Below are 11,718 nucleotides of genomic sequence, written 5' to 3'. Positions count from 1 at the left end.
ATCCCCAACCACACACATACACTCAATGATACATAAAGTTTAAGAAATTAATGATGGCAACTTTGGACTCAGAACATTAAATATATGTTTATATATGTGGATAGATACGCTTATATCTCTAATATTAAAACAAATCTATGGGAACAGGTAAAAGTAGTTATGTTTTAAACATGATTTTTCAAAATAAGAAGTAATTTTTACCTTCAATTTTTAAGTTGTCATTTCATAGTGGAGTAAGATATTTTAATGTGAATCAGGTGGGAGACAGGGTAAGGGCTGGTTGAAAGTTTTAATCAGATAATGACCTGAGGCCCCAAGACAAGACAAGCCTATCCTAAAATTCATACTTTATCAGTTGTGTCAGAATTGAGGAGACCCTTTCATCAGGAAGGCTCTGCTTGCTACATGCTTTCCAGTTTCCATATGGGAATATTTCTAGCAGCAGAAGCTGAAGCTACAGCTTTCACCTGCTGCATGTTGTTGCAGCTTTGAGTCACATCCAACAGTGAAAATGTATAACATTTGTGTGAGGATGGTGGTGGTATGCAGCCACACAACAGCAGTCGGTACTGTTTGGTGCTTTAGACCACCAGGGAGAGTCAAGGGAAGAGTTTTAGGTATAAGGTACCTGTGTTCAGGATGAGGAAGGACTAAAGAAACCTAGGCTTTGCAAGATTACTGGTGAAATAATTTGAGAAACTGAAGTTTCTTTCAAGAAGTTGGAAAGTTGATAGAGCCAGTGAAGCATGGTGAATGATGTCATGATTCTAAAACGAAGGCCTTTTCTTACCTGGTTTTTCATTTGCTGCCTTAGCATCATCAGCAAAGTGGCCATGAAGGCTTTTATTCCACCTAGAAGACACCAAAGGCCTTTGTGGAACCTTGTCCTTGTTGAGAAAAAAAATGATTGAGACTATCTCAGACAATTGTTTAAGGGTGGTATAAGGTGTTTGAGGGCTACAAAGAAGACCAGTGGGAGATTTTTATATTAGAAATGAGAACATCATTAAGAACCACATTCCTTTCTTTTACTCTGCTATATGGACCACATTGGCATTAATCCTTCAGCACACTTCCATGTGAATGATCATATAATGGGAGCCACAGTTCTATGTGTATAGCTGAAACCATTAGATGCTGTCTTCACATAAGCTCACACAAAAGGATATATATATATATATATATATATATATATATATATATACACACACATACATATATGTGTGTGTGCATGTGAGTGTGTATGCATGTATATGCCTCTTCTTTTAACATATTTTGTGATAATGAATAAAATATTTTCTAAAAGAGTGAGAGCAGCTTCCATTCCCACACCAGAATTTTTGTGGTCTTCCAGGTCTTATGCTGATAAAATCCCCTTTGGGCAAAGAGGGTCAAATCACTGCTCTTGAAATAGACTTATTTACATTATCTGACTAGAATATTCCATGGCCTAAACATAAAAGAAAAGAAGGCAGAGCCTATTGAGCTCATGAAGAACCTTCTTTTCATGTCATTGTTCAGAGTGTCATGCTGTTATTTAAAATTAAACGTTAGGCAGAAGAATTGTGTCTGGATTATCTATTAGATCATCATCAGTTGATCTACTAGATCAACTACTATTCCAAATTATTGCAAATTTGATTTCCTTGTGTCTTGAGGTTTACTGAGTCAAGGATGGACTTGGGAGTGGAGTTCGCGGTGGGCGGTCACATTAGGTTTGGCCTGACTACCACCTTCATGAGTCTTTAAAGAGAAGAGACAGGGTAGGGGAGCAGATCACTGAACTGTGCCTCCATTGCAAAAACTTGGCAACTGCCTTTTCTAAATGTAGAGCTAGGAACTTCAAATGAATATGTAGGTCAGGACAGATCTTGGCAAACCAAGGCTGCAAATGTGTTTACCTGCAGCTACCAGATAGGTTCATACAAGAAGAAGGATTCTCTAGGAAGGGAAGATGAGGGTGAGATGTAGAGGTAAAATCTTTCCACTGTCTTGAAACAAAAAACTCAAGCAGATTAACTTAAATAGAGTCAAATGTCTAGTGATAGCTCAGAGAAAAGCTTCATTTTCTCAAATTACTTCATCAATGGCCTTGTAGTTTTGGTCATTGTAGAGTTAATGAGAGGAAAACTCATAACTTAGCTATAACCTTTGATGGGCTCCCTGCCTTAGGAAACATTTTGCAATGGAACTTATTTGGCTAAATGTGATTTAAGGTCCACTGTTTGTAAGTCTATATAATGCTGATGTGACATTGAACTAGCTCATACTTTTAATTCCATGAGCTATGCTAAGAATTTTGTTGTTGATGTGATGGTGGTGGTGGTGGTGTGTGTAGTTTTCTGCTAAACATAAAATGCCCCTAAATTTCCCTAAAACTAAAAAAGAGGAAAAAAAAGGAAAGGAAAGGGGGAGAGAGAGAGAGAGAGAGAGAGAGAGAGAGAGAGAGAGAGAGAGAGAGAGAGAGAAAGTACCCCAGGCCAGCCTGATTTCTGGATTAATGCTGTTATTTAGTTTAATTCTATTTGATTGAAAGTAAACTCAAATCGTTCTTTGAATTTTCTGCTGTATTATGGTTCCAGTCTTTATATCAGTATCAATGAAATATGTCAACTTCCAAGTATCACAGCACTTAGAAGTGGTCCAGATACCACCCTTTGTTTCATTCCTTACCCTTGATTAAGGGTGCTACTCTAGTTTCATTCCTTACTGGTGATAACACACTATTAATAAAAGCAGCTTGGGGAAGAAAAGGTTTATTTGGCTTATACTCCCCAGTCACAGTCCATCATTGAAGAAAGTCAGGGCAAGAACTCAAGGTAGGACCTTGTGATAGTTTGAATGTTATTGGCCCCCATAAGTTCATAGGGAGTGGCACTATTAGAAGGTATGGCTTTGTTGGAGTAGGTATGGTCTTGTTGGAGGGAGTGTGTCACTATGGGATGGACTTTGAGGTCTTCTATGCTCAAGCTATGCTCAGTGTAGACATAGTTTCACTTCCTGTTGCCTGTATATCAAGATGTAGAACTCTCAGCTCTTTCTTCAGCATCATGCCTGCCTGCATGCCACCTGATTTGAAGATAATGGTCTAAACCTCTGAACTGTGAGCTAGCCCAATTAAACATTTTCCTTTATAAGAGTTGCTGTGGTCATGGTGTCTCTTCACAGTAACAGAAACCCCAAGACAGACCTCTTTCTAAGCAGAAACCATAGAGAAATTCTACTTACTGGCTACTCTATAGCTTTATTACTGGTTCATGCTTAGCTAGCTTTTACATATAACTCAGGATCACCTGCCTAGCCATGGTAGCTCCTGCAGTGGGCCCGGCCCTCCTACATTAGTCAATAATCAAGAAAATTCCCTGTGGTTGTGAACCTCAATAAACTTATCTGGGTGTCATAGAACAGAACAGCCACTATATTAAACATTGAGGTTAGGCAGTGGTAGCACACACCTTTAATCCTAGCATTGTGGAAGCAGAGATCCATCTGGATGTCTGTGAGTTCAAGGCCACACTGGAAACAGCCAGGCATGGTGACACACCTTTAATCCCAGCACTTGAGATCTCATGCCTGTAGTCCCAGGAAGTGATGGTAGGAAGCAGAAAAGTATATAAATCGTGAGGAACAGGAACTAGAGGCTTTTTAAGCTTTTAGGCTTTTGAGCAGCAGTTCTGTTGAGATCCATTCGGGTGAGGACTCAGATGCTTCCGATTTAAGGAAACATTGTCGAGGTGAGGTTGGCTGTGGCTTGCTCTCTCTGATCTTTCAGAATTTACCTCAATAGCTGGCACTGTGTTTTTATTATTAATAAGACCTTTTAACACCGTGTTAAAATCCCCCACAGACAAGTCTACTGGCCAACCTGATAGAGAGACAATTCAATGGAGCTTCCCTTTCTTATGGCTCTAGGCTTTCCCAAGTTGACCACTGAAACTTACTAACTCAGATGCTTTCATGAGTACTATCTGCTCACTTTTGTGGAAGCTGCATGCTTTCAGCACGACAGTCTCAATCCTTTCTTTTAGATGAGCGAAGGACTGGGTTCAAATAAGTGAAGACTAATTGGTAGCAAGCAAGAGATTCAAACTCAGGTATTCTACCATTGAATTTAGAATTCCTTCTACTCCTTGTATAAAAGATCCAGTCCACATTGTTCAGTCCAGATTCTCACATGATATCAGAATCCCCATAATTATCCTCAAACCCAAGAGGATATAAGCATGAATTCTCTAGAAGCAGAAATGCTGAACGGTAAGTTGCTTTTCTCTATGGGAAAGTGTGTAATGATTCCTGAAGGAGAGGTGTGGGGGTACTTAAAAGTGAATGCACTGAGTTTTCTGGTTTTCCTTCACTCCTGCTACTTTCAAAGTAAATCCATATTAAGGGACATTTGTCAGACTCACAAAGACAGTCATTTCATATTTTCTCTCATATATGGAATCTAGGGGTAGGAGAGAAATTTAAAAATAAACAGATAGTGTATATTATGAAAGATGAAAGGGATCAGAGGGAAGCAGGAGGAAGGAAAGATAATACAGAGTTATGAGACAGGGGTATGATCAAACTTCACAGTGAAATCCATTATTCTGTGTAGTAAGTGCTACTACTAAAACACTAAAGACTAGAAGTTAGAAAAACTTGGTGTTTAGCATGTGTGCAAATGGAAGGATCACAGCAACCTTGCTCAGGGTCTAGAGCTCAGGCTCTCTGGAATCCGGGGACACCCCAACCATAGTCACACTCTGACCCTCCGCCACTGCCACCTACTTTGGATGCTTGGAGACTAAACCTAAAAGGGTGCTCCTCAGTTCCATCCTCACCAGATCCAGCTAAAAATAACTGACAGATTGTCATGAGTGACAATGTTCAACAAATAGATTCTGACACCTCAAGCAACTTAACCTCTATTATCAAGGAGAAAAGGGAAGTCACATGATGGAAAGTCCTGACAAATCTGGACTTACATGCATTTGGCCATTCATTTTTTCTTCATTTTCTTTGGATGCAATGGAAAGGTATGACTTTATTGTCTAATGCCCATCACTGTGATTTCAATTGTCTACCAAACTTCTATTCCAACATCATTTTTCTTTATATATACTTTCTTTCCCAACAACATTTAAACATGATCCTTAATGACACTCTGTTAGCAATGCTATCCTCCATATATTACAGCCATCATCTTCATCAGAGCAGCTATGATCACTTGCAAGAGAGCCTCAATATCAGGTCTGCTTACATACCATCACTGATTGAGAGAGCCAGAAGGGGAAGGATCATTGGAGCTGTGCCTGGTACTTTAGCTGCTTTTTGTGCACCTCCGTCCTCTTACATATAATTTTGCCCTCCTTGCCTTTGGTCTCATTGTCTTGGGAGGTGTTAGAATCTGTAAGCAATTTGGAGGATTCATGGAAGAGGGGCATCTCTGCAGATCTAAAGAAGTCACCATCTATGCTGGGGTGAGATTTCCCAGTGGTACACCTGCTTTGTGGTTATTCTTGCTTTTGCAAGTAACCCCTCTTCCATGTTCTACAAGTATGCCCAATAAACTCATTGGTTCTCCAGGTTAGACTATGATGGAACTGTGCTTTGTCTTATTTCTGAAAGAGTAGATACTTGTTTACATCTTCACAGAGAAAGTTCCCTGGACACACTCTCAGCTTCTCCACAACTTCGTCAATTAGTCACTGCTCAATTCTTTATTATCACAAATCAAGGGTCATTATTGTTAACGTGTATTTCCACTTTAGTTTCTGTAACTGAGTTATCAATGAGCCATCTGCTCATGTTTGGACTCCTTAAATTCCAGAATTACCATTATGAACAATAAAATAATCATGTATCATTTAACATTGAGCACTTTTGAGACTGAGATAGCCTACTTGTGGTGATACTATTATAGTGCAAATAAGCAGTCTTTTAAGAAAAACTAGTCCATATACAAATCCTAAAAACACTATGTCTCAGTCTTTTCCTCACTTGGTTGCTGGGGGAAATGCACACTTAGCTGCTCCTCTGCAGTGTGTTCTCTCTTCCAGCCTCCGTGACAGCAGATTCTAATTTTCTTGTATCTATCTGAGTTTTCATTATTTTGGAGTTCCTACCTTACTAAAATTTGAATGTGTTTTATTCCCCAGAGTTTATTCTGGGCCTGAATATCACTGTCTGCCTCTTGGTTCCAATTATGGCACTGACAAAGAGACAGACTCACAAATTCATAGACCTAACTAGTAAGTATCTCAGAGTCCAATGTCTGTGGTGTATTAGGTCTCTTCTTTTGACTCTTTAATGCCAGAAAATTATCATGTCAAAGTCTTCTACCTTTTTTCACTTTGGCATCTTTTCTTATGTCTATTCCATCATCAAGTCCTATATCCCATAGCTAAGCATCTCAAAACTCACTTCCTCTCTTTCCACCTCTCTGGTTCAGGTGAGTATTGTTTTGCATTCACACTTCTGTAAGGGCCTCTCCATCTAACTACTTGTCCTTTAGTCATATTTCTTGTGACAGCCAAATCTGTGAAGGCTACTTTGTAGTTTAAAATATTTCGAGAGTACCTGTTTCTTTCTGAGAGACTTCCTCTCTGATCTACTTTTGGCTTATTTTCCAAGCTTAAACTTTCTTTTTAACTTATCTCATTATTTTGAATTTTTAGTAGAGCTTTCCCTGTGATCCAATTGCTTTCCTTGGTTCCTTTATATAGCTTTTAGCTACTCTCTAGTGTAATGATTATCTGCTTCCCACCTTGATTATAGACTAACCTCAACCCTCTAAAACTATAAGCAATACCCCAATTAAATGCTTTCTTTTATAAGAGTTGCCTTGGTCATGGTATCTATTCACAACAATAGAACAATAACTAAGAAACTGGTTTAAGTATTCTTCTTATGAAAATCCAGAGAGCCACACATAGTTCCTTTAACATGGCAGTCATCACATATTAATGCAATTACTTGCTGTAGGCCCACCTTCCACAGAAGATTGTAAACTAGCATGGTGTGTGTGTGTGTGCATGTACTCACCCATGATCTCTGACAGTACTGAAGATATGAGTATAATAAGTGATCATGACTAAATAAATTATCAGTTGAATAATAATATTTAGGGTGAACCCAAAGATTAAGTCTCATCACTCCAAGTTATTGAAGATAAATGTAAGGACAGTACAGGTCAATATACAGAGTTAGAAAATGTAACATGAACTAGAAGCTGTGAAGAATGTGGTTTGACAAGACTGAAAAGTAGCCTACATCCCAGGAGGAGTTACCTGGAGAGGGAAAAGCAGTCAGAAAAGAGTTGTAAGAATAAAGACCAAAATGACATCATTTTCTGAAAGTAAATATTGCATGGACTATTCAGGAATGTTGAAAAGCATGCAGCCATTATGATAGGTCAGTCAAGCCATTCCGACTCATTTTCTGATTTCTTTGATGAAGAAAGAGCCAACAGACAGCCAAGACATTTTGTTGTGAGTATATTCTGTCTGGTGGCTGAAAAACCATTGGAGAAACATCAAACCTGTTATTGCACACACATCCATCAAGGCCTCCTCCTCTTCCTTTCCTGTTCGCAAAAGGCCATTGAAGTAGTAGTTTTCAATAGGGGTGTGACATGTTAGACATGTTTATGGACAGCTACTCTGTATTAGGGTTCAGATATCTTAAAAGCTGGCTTGTGAAACAATGGACACAAACAGTATTATTATAGGTTTCTTCCTTTATGAATTTACACAAATCTGATCTGCCTAACAAATACACATTTACACAGGTCAATGAGAATAATTCTATTTTTTTTTAATTCTTAGAAGTGTTTTGAAGCTGGAAGATGACACAGTGGTTAAAAGAACATACTGTTCTTCTAAGGGACCTGAGTTTGATTTACTGCACCTACTTTAGGCATCTCACAACTGTCTGTAACTCCAGCTCCAAGAGATCTAATGCCCTCTTCTGGTCCCTTCAGGTACTTCATGCATGGACACAGACATAAGACATGCAGGCATACACATAACCAAAAATAAAAAGGAAATAGTTTTAAAAAGAAAAAAGTACTAGAAATAAAATCAACAGATCAGAAAATGAAAAAGAAAAATGGCTCCAAATTAATTCTGAAAGAGAAGGTTCTGACCCACAGCAGCCATTTCACAGACCTGTATTAAGCAAGAGGCAGATCCTGGTAATGACTTTCACATGCTAAAGAGAGACAGGTTCAGGTTTCATACTATTCCTAAAAGCACACTGCACATAGAGAATCTGTCTGCCAACAAGCCATGTTATCATAACTCCCCACCCAATGTTATTCTTTCAAAAACAGCAAAATGTTAATTCCAAAGAAGTGTGGAGAAGACAGAGCCAAACCTGTCACAATTCTCAGGAAATCTTACATAGGTCTCTCTCTCTCTCTCTCTCTCTCTCTCTCTCTCTCTCTCTCTCTCTCTCTCTCTCTCTCTCTCTTTTCGAGACAGGGTTTCTCTGTGTAGCTTTGCGCCTTTTGGGAACTCGCTTTGGAGACCAGGCTGGCCTCGAACTCACAGAGATTCACCTGCCTCTGCCTCCCGAGTGCTGGGATTAAAGGCATGCGCCACCACCGCCCGGCTCATAGGTGTCTCTTTAGCAGCACCTTTTGTAGAGTGAAGTCCAACATCATCATATTTAAAAAAAAGAAAAAAAAAAGAAATAGGCTAGAATGGAAAATACATACCTGGACCACGTAAATCTCACCTTGCTCTGCATGAGTGTCTCTCTGTGTGTGTGTGTGTGTGTGTGTGTGAGAGAGAGAGAGAGAGAGAGAGACAGAGAGAGAGACAGAGAGACAGAGACAGAGAGACAGAGAGACAGAGAGAGACAGAGAGAGAGGAATCATAATGCAAAGTACAAAATTAAATACATTTTTTCATTCAATCATTGTCAAAATGTTGGAAAGATCCATCTGTTTTCAACAGAGCTCCCTTTTCTGCTTCATCTCCAGCAGAGTGTGTTACTGTCAGAAACAACTCCCATCACCACTGTTGAAGCTGCCCTGCCTCATGCCCCTTCTTTGATGAACACAAGATGACTTTGTTTTTTCTCTATATATAATGGCAAACCAACAAAAGCAAGAATTATGTTTTTCGAGACAGGGTTTCTCTTGTGTAGCTTTGCTATGTTTGTCTTTCTTATGTCATAATCTAATCATTTTCAGCCAGTAATGCTTTTCCATGAAAAAAATGTGCACAAAGCTCTAGTCTTTGTTCTCAATGAATAATGTAAACTTGCCTCAGAGACTTGACTATTAAATAGTTCCACTGTTTAGAAAAATGTTATGGTAAAAACAGCTTTTCTCACTTCATCTCTAGTCATCGTTTGCCTGCTCCTACTCTTCCTTCCTTTTTTCATCTCTTGACCTGCTTTGACTTTCCATTTCCACAGAGAACTTGGCTCTGAGAGGTTTATTGTGTAGCTGCCCAAGCTTACAAGTCCGTAATACAAAGTATAAACTATAGAACTAATGGGAAATGAAAAAATTATACAACTACAGGGAAAACATTTACAAATGCTTAGGCATGTAATGTTAAAGTGGAAATTGCTCCATCAGTGCCACTGTAGCTCAGAGTTCCAGATTTACTGACCTTAGAGGACTTGGCAATATTCATAACTATCACATGTTGGGTGTCCCAACTCTGAACTGCATGACCATCGTGTCTGTTTGCTTCACTGAGCTTAGCCTTGAGAAAGAGAGGATTTGATTGATCATTTTAAATGCTTTGTGGAATTGATGAAAGACTGGCCATCTCAAGATACTGTCTGCTTTCCTCCTTCTCACCTCCTTTACCAAACTCAGGTCCTCTTTGTTGATATTATTGCCATCTGTCTGTGACAGAGGTGATCTAACCACTTGGTTTCTCTATTCCTCCCAGGTACCCTGTTGAGGAATTAGCCACCAAAGATACTTTATATTTTGTTCTTGCTGGTGGGCACTCGAAAGTCTCAAGTCCCCTTTTCAGTCAAAAGCTCATTTGGCAATGGTAGTATGTACCAGCTTTTTTCTTATAGGCTACCACCCAATTTCCAAATCATGACACAGAGATTTCTTATTAGTTTTGAATGCTCGGCATAGCTTAGGCTCTTTTCTGGCTAGCTCTTTTAATGTAAAATAACCTGTTTTCTTTTATCTATCTTTTGCCTCAGGGCTTTTTGCTCTTATTTCTGTAAATCTTACTTTTACTGCTTCTCATGTCTGCCTGACAGGAGGCTATCTGGCAGCTGTCTGGCTTCTTGTCCTGGGGGAACCCTCTCTTTCTCCTTCGTTTTCTTCTCCTCCTTCTCTCGTTCTTCTCTTCCTGTTCTTAGATTTCTGCTCTGACTTTTTCTCTCTGCCCACCAGCCCCACCTATCCCTTCTTTGCCTTTCTGTTGGCCATTCAGCTCTTTATTAGACCAATTAGGTGCTTTAGCCAGAAAAGATTAAACAGATGCAACACATCTTTATATTGTTAAATTAATGCAGCATAAACAAATGTAACACATCTTTGCCTAGTTAAAATAATATTCCACAACAGTAGTAAACACTACAAATCATGGAAATAGCAAAAGTGATTGCTATGAAACTGGGGTGATGACAAGCCGTATAAGGTTACTCACACAGTACCAAGGAAATCATTGTGGTGGCACTTGAACCTATGTCTAAAGCCCACAGAAAGAGCAATCCATCTCTTTGAACTCTAATGATAACATATCCCCAAAGTGTTATAAAACTTGTGGGTTGCAAATAATTCCCATACATGTTAATATTTTACCCTTTCAACAACACTATGTAGTGGTTTAGAAGACTATTATGTAGGTTTTACAGATAAGAGAATTAGCAAGCTTAGACAATGTATTTTGGCGAGTTATCCTTTAACATCAGAAATGAGACCTGAGTGGGGAGCTAAGCTAGGTTCTGAACCTTGCAGAATGCTAAGAGGGAAAGGATGCTGGAATTCCATGAACTGGAATTGCATTTAGACAGATTACAAGTTAGTTAAACAAGCAAGAGGAGCAGAAATTGGCTAGAAAAGAGAAGACCTGACTGATTGACCTGAGGATGTGGACAGCAAATGAATGAACAAACTTAGAATGCATAAAGGAGTAAGGAAAATGATAAATGATCTAAATGCTAGAGAGAAAGAATGCCAGGTCAGCCATCACTCACAGAAATGAGATGCTTCAATTAGTCTCTGCCAGTTCAGATTGCCCTCTGATTTCTTTGGCAGCCTGGTAACAGCATCCTTTCAAAACAATCAGCTTTCTGTAAAAACTGTCACCATCTCCTCTTCCATGGACAGGATCACAAATCTAGTGTAGCTGGTCCCACAGCCCACTTATAAAATAAACACACAGAAGCTTATATTATTTAAACTGTTTGGCCTAATGGTTCAGGCTTCTTGCTATCTAGTTCCTATATCTTAAATCAACCCATTTCTATTAATCTATACCTTGCCATGTGACTTGTGGTTTACCAGTACTTTACATGCTACTTTTCATGGCTGTGGCTGGCAGTATATCTCTGCCTTAGCCTTCCACTTCCCAGACCTTTCCTCTCTCTTTGTCCCACCTATATTTCCTGTCTGGCTAATGGCTAATCACTGTTTTATTTATCAATCAATCATCCACAGCAATCTAGTGTTTCTATAAACTCAACACTAAGTCATGAAGTGTTGATCTTTGGCTGTAGTCAGCTCATACAAGAATGAGCTGCAAT

The sequence above is a fragment of the Peromyscus leucopus genome, chromosome 13, assembly GCF_004664715.2.
Source record: "Peromyscus leucopus breed LL Stock chromosome 13, UCI_PerLeu_2.1, whole genome shotgun sequence".
In the NCBI taxonomy this organism is placed as follows: domain Eukaryota; kingdom Metazoa; phylum Chordata; class Mammalia; order Rodentia; family Cricetidae; genus Peromyscus; species Peromyscus leucopus.
The sequence above is the reverse complement of the archived record's forward strand: the minus strand, read 5'-3'. Positions refer to the sequence as shown.